This window comes from Chionomys nivalis, chromosome 1, assembly GCF_950005125.1.
Source record: "Chionomys nivalis chromosome 1, mChiNiv1.1, whole genome shotgun sequence".
NCBI lineage: Eukaryota > Metazoa > Chordata > Mammalia > Rodentia > Cricetidae > Chionomys > Chionomys nivalis.
In genome coordinates, this window is record NC_080086.1 from 147,866,829 (window position 1) to 147,878,233 (window position 11,405).

The window sequence follows — 11,405 nt, forward strand, 5'->3', positions numbered from 1 at the left end:
ATGCCATCCAAGGTAGTTAAGAAGAGCTACTAAGAAAGGAAACCTCACACACACACTCACACACATACAAATACTGTGAACATTTTAGTCAAACATCTACTATCTTCACTATTTTCCTAAATGGAAATGATTTTTAATTGCTATCCTTGTCTTTTATACGTAAACTAAAACTATACTATGAAAAATTATTGTGCCTGACATGCTGGTTCACACTTATAATCCTATCACTTGGCAAGAGGACCGTATCTAAAACACAAAAAAAATTGGCCTTCACCAATTCCTTTCTTAAAGTTTATTGAAGACTCCATAGTGGTTATACTTATTTTTATATTAATTTTTATGATATTTAGAATTTTAACAATATATTTTAAGTGTTCATTTAAAAATAAAATGTTAAGCCTATTCCATGTCAATATAAAAGAAATACTGAGATGAGTGTCATTGTTTCATATTTTGTTAACTTCTTTAATGTCTTGGCTTAACAGAAGACAGTTGGATCCTCATAAACACTTCTGATTGCTGTGTAGCCCAGGTGGCCTCTGACTCTCTATGAAGTTCAGGCTGGCCTCAAACTTACATCAAGCCTCTTGCCTCAGCCTTCCAAGTGCTGAGATTTACAGGCATAAGCACCTATGCCCAGCTTCATTTTATTTATGTATCCTTTATTAAGTATGTTTACATGGGCCAGGCTAAACTAAAATTCATATTTCTCTTGCCTCAGCATCCCAAGAGCTGGAATTACAGGTATAGTAAACACGATTATTCTGTTTCTACCGAGGGCAGGGAGGAAGATGAAAGAGAGGGTGGAGAGATGTGCTAATAGCAGCCAAGCTGAAAATAAGAGGTAGGGTACTGGAGGGAAGAAGGTCTTCAGTTAAGACTTAGATCTAGCGGGGGGGTGGGGGGCATGCCTTTAATCCCAGCATCCTGGAGAAAGAGGCAGGTGAATCTTTGAGTTCAAGGTCAGCCTGGTGTACAGAGAGAATTCCAGGAAGGCCAAGGAAACAGAAACCCTGTCTCAAAAAACAAAACAGAAACAAGAAGACTCAGATCTGCCACTTACCTATCTCCATGACTTGGGGGAAAGTCTTGGTTTTAGTATTTTCTTCAATTGTAACAAAAGAAAGGAAAATGCCTAAAGAAAGTGCATCATCACAGAGTTAGGGTACAGCTCATTGGTAGCACATGTGCTTGTATGTAGTAGCTATGCAGTTGTAGTTTCAATTCTTAGCCTCAAAATATAAATAATAGCTCACTAGTGTTTACCAGTGTGCTCATATATTCATAATAAGGATATTCCAAAAATGCACGAGTTATGACCCAAGTTTTATGCCAAAATCAAGCGAGACGTCTTAATTTTCTCACAAGTCAAAGTCATCACTTTTTCTTTGCTGGGTGACAAACCAAGTTTGTTGCTCCCCTCAGGGACCAGGGCTTTTATTCCATTCTGTTGTTCATCACATTTACTCTCAGAATTATAGCACGCTGCCTCCAAATGATGACAGAACTCCTTTGTACATATTCAAAACTAGGTTTTCATCATAGAATCTCAAAAACACTATAAAATCTGACTAACTAGAGCACCACTTGAATACGACTTTACTTCAAAACAATAAGAAATAAATGACTAAAAAGTTTACAGACTTACGAAGCATGTAATGAAAAACTGCTGACAAGTCTGTGGCAACTCAGTAGGGCTGGTGACCAGAGGGCTCGCAAGCATCAAAGAAACAGGCAAGGAGCCAAAAGACACCGTGCTACCTCTGCTGGATCTAACAAGGACAGAATAAGGCAGATGATATTGAGATGCAGCTGTAATGCAATTAGCTGGAATTAACATCATACTAGAAAGCACTGCATCTGGCCTTCCATTTTCTACCTGAAAAGCCCAACCAGGACTGTTGTTAGTGGCTCCTTTGCCCTTAAGAACATAAAAGCCCATAAACACTTTCTCTTGGTCAAACTAAACAAACTCAGTTGAACAAAAATTCAGTCACTTGCCACAGTAGTACTGTACTGGGGAGCTGGCCAAGGAGGCAAATAGCTATTTCTTTCTCCATTAAGCTATCCCATTTCTCTCCCATGTTTTGCCTAGAGGAAACATAAAATGTTTGGAGGTTTAGGCATTAAGCTTGGAAATCTGTTTCTTGGGAATAGGCAAGTGAAGGGATTTGAGATGCTGCTGCATACAAGCATATAACCCATCTACATTATTTCCTAGGGCTGTAGTAACAAAGTAGCACAGACTGGGTAAATTAAACACAGAAATTTACATTCTCCGGGTTCTCCAGGCTAGAATTTGAGGGCAAGGAAGGTTCCTGCGAGGAGCCATCCGAGAAAGGGATCTCCCTTTTCTCTTCGGCATGTAGATGGCTGCCATCTTTACATCCTCATCCCTCTTTAACTGTCATGTCCAAAGTTCTAGTTCTTTCAAGGACTCTGGTCATATTGGATTAGGATCTGGTGTGGGACAATGCTCTTGAACCTTGTAAAGATTTGTCACTTGTATTGGTTTAATAAAATGTTGATTGGACAGTAGCCAGGCAGGAAGTATAGGTGGGGCGACCAGACAAGGAGAATTCTGGGAAGATGAAAGGCTCAGTCTACAGTCATCACCGAGAGAAAGCAAAATTAGAATGCCTCAAAGGTACCAAGACACGTGGCTAACATAGATAAAAATTATGGGTTAATTTAAATTGTAAGAACTAATTAATAATAAGCCTAAGCTAATAGGCCAACCAGTTTTTAATTAATATAAACCTCTGTGTGTTTTGTTGGGACTGAATGGTTGCAGGACCAGGCAGGAAAGCAGGACAGAAACTTCCGTCTACAATTATCCACCGTAATGGCCTCATTTTCACTTAATTACCTCTGTAAAGATGCTAGATGCTATCACCAGTTTCATGGGACTTCCACATATATTTTGGAGGTGGACACATGTCCGCCTATAACAGCACTGAAGCCACAATTGACCTGGCTCTTTTTCTCTTGGACTAATGCCTAAATTCTATCTACTTAGTCATAATCTATTAAATGTCCACTATGTCCTACTGACCACAAAAATGGATATGACATAGTAGCTGACTTAAGGGATTCACAGTCTATAAGTGGAGACACGTAAACCTAAAACAGCAGAAGTGAGTGTTCCTTTGTCCATTTTGAAATAAATAAGATGAATCAGGGAATAAGCAATGAAATAAAACAATAAAAATAAATGCTATTTATATAGGTTTAAGAATATAAACGAAAACACAAAGCAATATATTTCAATCATTTTGATATCACTCACTTCCCTCTTCTCTTTTACAAACATAATAGCATACAAAAATACACTCTTCAAAGCAAAGTTGTGCTTTAATTTCTTAAAGCTTTTTGCATTTTAAGTGGCAGTTTTCACTGCTAGAGATAAAGCAAGATAGAAATGTCAAGAGAACCAAATTCCAATTAGCTTGTGGGTTGATGTTTGGAGTGAGTCACTGCCCTTTAATAAGCTGGAATAGGATTCAACCATTAGGAAGTCGGCCAGTGAAGCTCCAGATGTTTAAAGGAAAATGGTGAGCACTGGGTGGATACAATGAGAAAATGCAAAGAAACACTGTTAATGGCAGTAATGTTTACTGACAAGACATAATTTGAAAATGTGACAGACGTAGGCTGACAATGTAGCTTAGTGGTACAGCACCTGCCTAGCATGTGTGAGGCCCTGGTCCTAGGATCAGTCTCTACCACAGTCTTAGAAGACAGGAGACAATGGATCTTCCCAATCAGAAACTTGGTGGCGGGTCTCAGTACTACAGATGTTTGTCTTAAAAGTTATAGTAGTCAAAGCACATAGTTTAATATGACCACATTGGCTGGTAGAACAATCAATTTAGTTTAGTAGAAGCTGAAGTATAAAATAATTTAAAAAATAGTTTCCAAAAATATTAAGTCATATACTAAACATCAAAACGACCCTAGATATTGCTTTATGGCTGACTAGGAAGCTAAAATTGGCACAGCAAACATTTTTTATCCACCCAAGGTACTTGAAAGTCCTAGAATGACTGTCTAATCTCTAAAGTATTTTAAGCATTTCTTTTTCAGCTGTGTTGTTTCTGAAGAAAGTATTTTGTTTTGTTTTGTTTTCTTTTTTAAAGAAAGAACCTGCTTGGACTTTTTGACAATAATTAATTCATGATTGATAGAATTCAAATTTCATAAATCACATTCTATTATAATCAGCTCCTTGAACTTCCTAATGATGGAGTGAAGAGTATCTGCTCTGACTGCTGACTCACAGCCAGCTCAGTTTCATTTCCATGACAATGCTGGCCTTTCTAAGGAGTGACTACAGAACCTATTATAGCTCTCATAGTGAAAACAGCAAATTCTACTCTTATCTTTCTTAGTCTTTGTTGGCTGTTCCTTTTTTTTTTTTTTTTTTTTTTTTTTTTTTTTCCCCCGAGACAGGGTTTCTCTGTGGTTTTGGAGCCTGTCCTGGAACTAGCTCTTGTAGACCAGGCTGGACTTGAACTCACAGAGATTCACCTGCCTCTGCCTCCCAAGTGCTGGGATTAAAGGCATGTGCCACCAACGCCCGGCTTGGCTGGTCCTTTTTATATATATATAATCTTCCCAACTTAGCATTATTATGGGAACATATATATACATGTACACTACATACAGAAATCCTTAAAATTAATAACAATACTAATAAACTGTAGATGCTCACAATGAGTCTATGAGATAACTAACAAGAATGCACCTCAGCATTTTACAGTTTCCAAAAGAACAGCTCTTCCCCTTCCACTGCCTTCGGGCTCCTTCCATCCTTCTTCATTCTGTGCTGACTTTCTGATGCAGCAGCCTCATCTACACCGCTGCCTCCAGCTGCCTGCCATGGACTTCTCCCTTACCCAACCCCATACTGTCGACTTTGGTTCTCATCATAAACTCTCCACAGCCTTACAGACAGCAAATCAGCCAGCTCTTCCTCCAGACTCATCCTTTACCTTTGCATCAAGTGTCTTTCTTCCATCCTGAACTTGTATGTCTTGACCTCACAGAGGACAACACTCCGTTTTTTATCGCTCATGTGACTGTTCTCTGTATTTCCTAGACATGTCTAACAGTCTGTTAGATTTCCATGGTTTAGGGGCTGCTTCTTGCTCCACCCATTTCTTAATCATTGTCACCTTCTTCTCCATTCCCTTAGCAAGACCAACTTCATGCTTCAGAATTTTCCAAAATGGTCTTCCCTCTTATAATTACTGTGTATGCTTTAAGAACTATGCTGTCACTCTGCCTGTAACATCTATCAACTAACAAATCACTGTGACCTTTGAAATTAGGTCAAAAGAATACATAATACATCTAGCAAGTTCAGAGATGTCAGAGTGGCAACATTCTATGACCGATGGGAACAGACAGTCTGGATTCTGATTAGAACCAACCCTCTCAACTCTTCATTCATATTTCAAAGGGGGGAGTTCAGAAAGCTCATAATTGTTTGCCCAATTTAAGCACTTTTAAAGCTTACATTCTTCTCTTAAATTCCCTAGCTTACAGATCATATCACTCTATTCTTTTTGTTTCAAGACAGGGTCTCAGTATGTTGCCCAGGCTCGTCTCATAAGCTCTGGTACTAGCTGCATCCTCAGTGTCCAGAGTAACTGAAACCGACTACAGACACTGTTACAGTGCCTGGCCCTTACAGAGACATAAACAAAAATGAATACAAATCTTCCAGGAGCTGAAACCCAACATGATTCCCATAGCATAAATTGAAGAACTCATACACATTGTGTTTATGAAGTCAAATACAAATGACTGAATGAATTCTTAAGCATTAGAATGAAAAACAAATAATGTTCATCAAGTAATCAAAAGACTCATTGTACATTTACTACTGAATGCTACCCTGACACAAAGCTCAAAGAGAACAGACATTCTGACTACAACGGAAAGTACTGTTTTTCTAACTCGTATAACAGTACTTTTACTGTAACAGTCTTTACAACATACAAACAGGACTTGGGAGTAAAAATCAAGCTTGGAGACCCAACAAACCTAGGTCTTAAACTTTAAGTCTGGGCACAAGTTTTAAACTGTTAAGTATATTGTATATATTTTATAAAAATTAATTTTAAGTTCCCCATTTCATCTCACCCTACTCCAGAGTCATCTACTAGTATCACCGTATTAAACTAATTTATTAAAGTAGCAGAAGATACAATATCAACACAGAAGAGACCAGTAATAATTATGATGGGGCACCAAATATAATTATGCAAAGATGGAAAAAATATTTCAAATAAGTGATTATATTTATTTTTCAGAAATAAGGAAAGCAAAAAGTAGCAAACCAGAAAGAAGTTAAGAAAATGATGTGAATACAGGGACTTGGGGAGATGGCTTGGATGGGCAAGGGTTTACTACACAAGCATGAGGACCTGAGTTTGTCTCCAGCACACCCAAGTAAAGGCTGGCATGGCTGCTAGCTCGGTGCTGGAGAGTGGAGGCAGGAGGACCTCCAGGGCTTTGCTGGCCAGCTAGCAAGCCTAATTGTCTAGCTGCAGGTTCAACAGAAGACTCTGACTCAGAAAATAAAGCAGAGAATGACTGAAGAAGCCAACTGATGTTGATGTCCAGCCTACTAGAACATATGCAACATGCATGCACAGACAGTGGGAGCTGTGATTTTAGACACAGATTGGGTTTCAACTCTCTATACTTAACCTGAACTGAGACTTAACATCTCAGTTTCAGTTTTTAAGCTGAAAAATAGGAACAATAATCTTTATTTCATAAAATTATACAATTAAATTATTTAAATTATAGAAAGGACCTAATCCCAATTTGAGATCTCAACAAACTGTAAGGAAGATGTACATATTTTTACAGCTATACTATTTCAAATCTGCCAAGGGAGAGATTGCCAGAGCAGAGAGAGAGGTAGTCCCTTCACAACCTCTGCCCAGACTCTTTCCTTGTATTCAGAAAACAAAGCACTACAAAGTTTCTAATAGTGGAAAGGGTACACTATGAGGCCATTTTCATCCACTGCAGAAAGGAAGCTCATCAAGATGCCTTAATCCCCAGAAGTGAACCCCTCGGTAAAATCTACTAAGAAGTCTAAAACAACTCATCAACCAGCAGGTCAAAACGACACACTGTCATCTTAACACACATTCCGAGGGCATGTGATCATATTTAATATCTCAATTCAAAAAAAGGAAAAAGGACAAAAGATTTTTTTAACAGATCATAAATGAAAATCTTGAATATTGGACTGTGAAACACTAAAGGCATTCTTCTGCACTGAGGCTGACTTCTTGGGATTAGCTAGCCTACCACGGGGCTCATCCCTGGGGAAACTAATCCTTCCTCTCTCAAGCACCCATTAATTGCCTGTATCTCTTCCTTGAGGGAGAAGCCTCATGAGAAATTCCCCAGCCACAGTGACATGCCAATTGGTATAGTCATTTTTTGGTTTGGTTTAGGAAACCACATTGTTGCAATTTCCTGGTACACACATGAGATTCCCCTGTCTCATAGCAGACATCCCAGCTGTCCTCTGACTCTTAACAACCTTTCCAAACCCTCTTTCATGATGTTCTGAGCCAAAGGTGTAGAGGTTGTTTTGTAGATGTATTAACTGGGGCTCGGCACCCCATAGTCAGTTTAAAAAGGATTTCCAACTGCTAAATGTCCTCTTTCCCCTGTTCAGATAAGCAGCCTAACTCTGAAAGGACCAAAACAAATTGCCTGGCAGCGTTTGGTTTTCAAACAGTATGCAACAAACTGTTAATTTCCCACCTTCCCTCCCCCTCCCCCCAAAAAACTGACCAAGCATTCCATAGCGATGCTAAGGGTCTCAGGAAACGTGTTCTCCTGAAGGACATCTTTCTCAAGATATTAGGATGTGCTCTTGCATTTTTTTTGAGAACCTTTAAAAGGCACTTCAGGAAACCAATCTTGGTACTATTGACAACATCGACAATTATTTTTTAGATATTTGTTTATTTATTATGTATACAGTGTTCTCCTTGCATGCCAGAAGAAGGCATCCGACCCTACTATAGATGGTTGTGAGTCACCATGTGGTTGCTGGGAATTAAACTCAGGACCTCTGGAAGAACAGTCAGTGCTCCTAACCACTGAGCCATCTCTTTAGCCCATTAACATCAATAATTATAACAAAGAAATATGCTATCTTTATTATCTTGTTCCTTATTAAAGATATTGCTTCCAGAAATATTCTTATTTCTTACTGGTCGGCCTTCTCTTCAGCTCCTTAAGAATTAAGTTTGAAGAGTTATCTTATTTTTTCCCCAAATCTCTTACCTTCAGTCTACATTTTTTCTTCATGAATGCATGCAAACAAATATCAAATTCTTTCAGGCTATGCTCTACTGTAGTGGGCTTTTTATAAAAGAATTCTTTTAATGTGTCTGAATGTTTTACCTACATATATAGAGAGCTTACATACATGTGTGTATGAGAGAGAACTGAGTGCCTAGTGACTTTGAAGGTCAGAAGAGGGCATCAGATCTCCTGGAACTGGGGTTATGGATGATTGAGCACAACCAAGTGGGTGCTAGGAACCAAACTGGGGCCTTCTGCAAGAGCAACAGTGCTCCTAATCAGTGAGCCAATCTTCAGCCCCTAAAATGGGTTTTCAACCATGTTCACACAATGAAATTATCTAGGAAACCAATAATATTTTTAAAGGTTTTAAGCTTTTTTTTTTCCTGAGGTTTAAATGTTGACAGGCAAGCACCCTATACCAACAGGAAGTAGATGACCGATCCTTGGGGATCAGAAGGAAAGATTACAATGGACACAAACAAACTCTAGGAGGTAATGGATGGGCTCATTACTTTAACAGTAGTAATGATTTTATAAATATAAACATATTAAGCATTAAATGGCACCACTGAAATATGTATAGTTTATTACATGCCAATTATACTTCAGAAAGTTCTTGTTTAAATAAATGCTGACGCCTAGGTCCTATCCTGCCCTCATTGTTAAAAGGGCAGGGATTCCTTCTGAGAGTAAAAAATTTTAAGTTCCACAAAAGATCATATATGTGTGGCCAAGATAGAGAAGTGCTATTCCACAGCCAGAATTTTCTTCCTTCCTTATTTCAGTTTTCTTGGAATGCCTCACGCACACATCACTGCTTTATTGCCACCAGTAATCTGACGACTGGCTTCTGAGCTACTCTTAAATCACCTATGAAGACCTTCTGGACCTGATTACAAAATAAATAACAGGCAACAGGATGCTAAATACGAGTGAACTAGAAGATATATTTAAACGTACTGTCAAATTTGCACCATTCTTTAAAGATACAACAAAAGGGATTTTATAAGCTAGAAGAATCAAAAACAAACAAAAAAGCTAGACTGAGGATATGGCTCAGATGGTAAAGGCACTTGCCACCAAGCCTGATGACCAGATAAGACAGGCATCCACAAGGTGGAAGGAGAGAACAAACTGATCTCGGTGCCATTGCAATCGCATGCACGCATACACACACACACACACACACACACACACAAACACTTTTTTTTTTCAAAAGGAAAGACAACAGGAATTGTTCACTGGCCCAGCCCCTTCTCTACCCAGCATTCATATCCAGAAGCTGTTTGTCCTGATTACTAACAGATTTCTAATCTGTTTCTGACAATAATGATAATAAATCAAGTGACTTTGAAATGTGTCAATTGTAGAACCTCATTTCTAAAGGCATGTGGGGCTTCCTCTTGCCACTAAAGTGATCAGATTATCTGAATGTCTGACTTCGATGCTACTCCTGACAAAGCATTCTTTTTTTCTTTCTTGTCCTTTCCTGTGCTTCAAAACGTGGTTCAAAGATTCATCCTGTAAATCTTAAAATGTATTCATCTAAAGGGAAAAGGTGCTCACAAATGACGGAGGGCTGGTGCTCTTGGCAGCAGAGCGGTCTTAGGAAAACACATCTCTCAGAACTGTCTCTTTGCTTCAAGGTTACACTAATCTTTATGGCTTTATGTAGATAAAAGTTTAAAAACTGAAAACCTCAAACTGCAACGTGTTGCATGAACTATAGGGCTGGCACATCTCCAAAACCTACTACTGTGTTACCCGAAGGACACCCACTTTGCAAAAGGCCAGTGTAGCCTGCAGCCTGCAGCTGTCTTTCCGTAGTAGCAGCACTCCCCCTACCTGAGCCACGCAGCCGCTGCTAGCGTGCGATAGCGTTTTATCCTAGAGCCAATTCTGTGCCGTGCAAAACCACTAGGGCCAAATTTAAATCCTTCAGGAACTCTAAAGATACAAAGCACACACATGCACGCTGCAGGGCAGACACCCAGTTTCGCCGAAGCGTGCAAACTTGGGGTATTTTCGTGGCTGGGAGGAAGGTTTAGCGGAAACCCCAACGATTCTCGAGCGCGGTCACCGCTCGAGAAAAGGCAACACTCCAGGGTCCAGGGCGGCGCGGGCAGAAGAGGAGCTCTCCGAGTGATGGATAGACCAGCCTGGCACTCTGAACCTCGCAGCCCCTCGGGACCTGAGACCCGGGAGAGCACGACTCTGACACCGGGTCTGGGGAGCCCGCGTGGGCCGTGGGGCCGGACGTTAGGCGGCGGGGACGAGTGGGCAGCGGCCGTAGGCTACCGTGGGCTCCGCGCTAGGCCGACCCTGGGGCGCCCGGAGCTCGCCGCCCCAACCGGGAACCGAGCCTCGTCGGCAGTAGGCAGCCGGAGCAACCAAGTTCAGCTTCCCGGGCCGCCCCGACCGCCCAGCCTCGCGCGGGAGCCGTTAGTCGCAACGGGCCGCCGCCCCAGGACGAAGTCCTCGCCGGCCGCCCCTAGCTGCCTCAACCCCGCTCCTCCCAGACCAAAGAAAGTTCTCGGTCTCCTAGCGCCCCGGGGGCCGGCGTGGGTCTCGCGGCGGACTCACCAGAGCAGCTCCGGGACCCACCGGGGCCTCGCCTCGTGATCACGGCGACCGGACGACTGCGCTCCTCCCTCAGACGCGCCACCTGCCCCTCTCCTCCTAGCAGCACCGGTACGGGCGAGCCATCTTCCCTCCTCTCTCTGACTGACAATCCAGCCCCGACAGCCGCCACTGCCGCCTGCCTCTCTGACAGGCACCACCAGGGACCCGTCCCCAGACAGCCAACCACCACCGCCCCACGTCGGGGTAGCCTATCACTAGCCCCCGGGGTGGGACCAGAACAACTTCTCCACCAATGAGAATCTGCAGTTGCTGGAACTAGGCTGGGGGGGGGGGCGACTTGAGTGGGCGTGGTCTGAGAGATGGGCGTGGTCGGGGAACGCCCAGGGGAGACGAGTGACTGTAGCGTTTGTAGAGGCCCCTCAGCGACAACCACCGGTCAAGGTCTCAGACTCTCTGAGCCCTTAGAGCTT

General features: G+C 41.7%; 1 protein-coding gene across 2 annotated transcripts in view; it reads right to left on the bottom strand.

Moving 5' to 3' along the window:
* Hycc1 (hyccin PI4KA lipid kinase complex subunit 1) overlaps nt 1-11,104 on the bottom strand; it is a 73,881-nt gene extending 62,777 nt beyond the window's left edge. For both annotated transcript variants that reach the window (XM_057763621.1, XM_057763630.1), the window contains exon 1: nt 10,936-11,104. The gene's annotated coding sequence lies outside the window, so the exon portion shown is untranslated. The remainder of the gene's footprint in view (nt 1-10,935) is intronic.
* Nucleotides 11,105-11,405: the final 301 nt, after the last annotated feature.